At 42.5% G+C, this 3,023-nt stretch overlaps 1 pseudogene; it reads left to right on the plus strand.

Moving 5' to 3' along the window:
* Positions 1-780: 780 nt before the first annotated feature.
* On the plus strand, positions 781-2,765 carry LOC145487055 (uncharacterized; annotated as a pseudogene).
* Positions 2,766-3,023: the final 258 nt, after the last annotated feature.

A 3,023-nucleotide genomic window follows, 5' to 3' on the forward strand; every position in this document is an offset into this window, starting at 1 on the left:
TTCCGAGTTGATATCTGTTGATGGAACACATTGTTCCCAAATTGGTCATTTAGGACTGTTTTGTTCCGAGTTGCTATCTGTTGATGGAACACATTGTTCCCAAATTGGTCATTTAGGACTGTTTTGTTCCGAGTTTCTATCTGTTGATGGAACAAATTGTTCCCAAATTGGTCATTTAGGACTGTTTTGTTCCGAGTTTCTATCTGTTGATGGAACACATTGTTCTCAAGTTGGTCATTTAGGACTGTTTTGTTCCGAGTTCCTATCTGTAAATGGAACACATTGTTCCCAAATTGGTCATTTAGGACTGTTTTGTTCCGAGTTTCTATCTGTTGATGGAACACATTGTTCCCAAATTGGTAAATTAGGACTGTTTTGTTCCGAATTCTCATCTGCCAATGGAACATACCGTTCCCAAATTGATATTTTTGTTCCGAATTCCCATCTGTGAATGGAACAGTTCGTTCCCAAATTGGCCACTTATTACGAAATATAGGACTGTTTTGTCCCGAGTTCCTATCTGTAAATGGAACATATTGTTCCCAAATTGATAATTTAGGACCTTTTCTTCCGAGTTCCTCTCTGTGAATGGAACACATTGTTCCCAAATTGGTCATTTGGGACCAGATTTCGGACCATTTCTCTGCGCATTCCTATTTTGTTCCCAAATGGAGGCGTACTTTGTAAGGCAAACAATAGGGCGCGCTCAGACCTGCTTGGGCAAGTTTGGTTGCATGTCACTGTCATGAATTTTGCACAATAGTAATGAGGGCAGGCAAGTAAGGGCATGACTTGGCGAATACAAACATATATGCAGTTCCTTTGCTTGTCATCGGCTCCTTGGTTATGGGTCAGATTTAAAGGAGATCGTGTTGGCCAAATGCTCTTCAAAAGGCAAAATGAGCAAGAAGTGCAAGGTCAATTGGTCGGATATCGATGGAGCATCACCCAAACCAAAACGGCTTCACTTGGAAAAGGATGAAACCGACAGCTTGTATCACTGCCCAATACAAGAGTGTGACCATGGTGGATTTCAAAGTCAAAGAGGGTGCAGAAAACACGTTAATACCAAGCACAGTTGGTTCTTTTATTTCGATGAAAAGCCCAATTCGAAAGAAATCCCAGATTCGCTAAAGGTAGCAAGAAATGTTCCAATGGTGAACACAATTTAAGATCAAACAAGTGAGACTACAAAACATGCCGGAAAGTTACTTCCCTCATTTTCATTGTCGTGTGACATTGGCGAAGTATTCACGAGATGGCTGACTCGAAGTGGTGGCGGTTGCAAGAAAGATCGCGCAGCTCAACAAATAGTGACAAGATGCTTTAAGTTTCTTAGATTTTGTTGTGAAGACGAGGAAGAGTTGACTTTTGACGTGGTGGACTTTAGTTTGTGTTCTCCAAATTTGTTGTTCAAGTTTATCGACTACTTACAAGACGAATGCAAGCTTGGACATGGTGGACGTTTAGGCTACATAGATGCCATTTCTGAAATGATCGACTTCAGAAAGCTGCATGGCGCATCAGAGGCAGTCTTTCGAAAGTTCTCTGCAACAGAGCTGTACCTCAAAAGAGCGCGAAAGACGGTTGCTAAGATGATGAGATTGCAGTGGACACAAGACTTAGACATCGAAACACTAGAAGCGAGAGGCCATTGGGCAACAATGGAGGAGTTGTTGGAGGTGGTGAAATTCCATCTGCCGCGCTACGAGAATACCGTGAAGATTTGCAAATCGAGTCCAACTCAAGTTAACCCTTCAGACTTGACATTTGCCACGAAATTCGTTGCCATGTATCTGTTCATCAAAGTGAAGGGGTCGCGTCCCATGACTTATCAATATTTGACGGTGGACATGATTGCTACAGCTAAGGAAAAGGGTGGATTCATTGATCAGAAAACGTTCAAGACTGCTGGAAAGTATGGATTTGATTCTTTGATTCTGACCGATGCAAACATGCAAGTTCTCAATGGCTACATCTCGAACGTCAGACCTTTGCTTAAACCCCAGTGCGATTTCGTTCTCGTCAACAGAAATGGGGGCCAACATGGTAAATTGGGGGAGATCATGAGCAAACTGGTGTTTGATGCAATTGGAAAGTACATCCATCCCACGCGTTATCGCCAAATTGTTGAAACGCAGAGCCTCAATGAGCTCACTAGCGAGGAGCAGAGGATTTTGTCGGAAGACCAAAAACACGGCTCTGCTGTTGCCAAAGTTCACTATCAAAAGCAACGATCCCGTGAAGTTGCTTTGAAGGGTCACGAGTGCCTACAAAAACTTCAAGGTGCCAAGGGTTCAGAGGTGGACGAGGACGTCCACGCAAGACTCGGAGATTCAACTTCCGACGCCGGGCCTTCAGTTGGAAGAGTGCAAAATATCAACTCCTCCCCCAATAAGGACGCCCTGCCTAAAAGAATCTTGCGCTCTCAGAGGAACACTCGTCGTGTTTTGAAATTCACAAAAGAAGAGGACGATTTTCTAAAGGAAGGGATAACTAAGCACGGGTTTGGACAGTGGACTGCTATTTTGAGAGATGACGATTTCCAATTTCAAGACGGAAGAACAGCGGACTCTCTAAAGAAAAGGGCTGGAATGAAGATGCCACTCGGTTAGCAATTCAACTAGCAAAAAACAACAAATGCACACCAACTAAAATGCAGAGGAAACTGGACCATTTAATTATCGCAATTCGACAAACAGCTAGCCTGTTAACACATCTACGGAACGTGTTTTATAAATGATCAAAGTGTAATAAACTCTAATTTCTTGGACACAAAAGTCTATTCTTGTAACGGGTTATCGTAGGTACATGTAGCGTTCTGAGTGCCTAGTTCTATCCTATCTATTATTAATTCTAATTCTATCCTAATTATCAAACTACTGAAAAAGACCACCCTACAGCCTATCTTACGAGGAAAAAAACACCGCTTTTACTTTTGACTAGTCAAGTATCGAGTTAGAACGTTCTGGGATTTTTTGACTGCTCGTTGACTGCTGGATTGCCTCTTTCGCTTCTTTTTG

The sequence above is a fragment of the Orbicella franksi genome, chromosome 5 (genome assembly GCF_964199315.1).
Source record: "Orbicella franksi chromosome 5, jaOrbFran1.1, whole genome shotgun sequence".
In the NCBI taxonomy this organism is placed as follows: domain Eukaryota; kingdom Metazoa; phylum Cnidaria; class Anthozoa; order Scleractinia; family Merulinidae; genus Orbicella; species Orbicella franksi.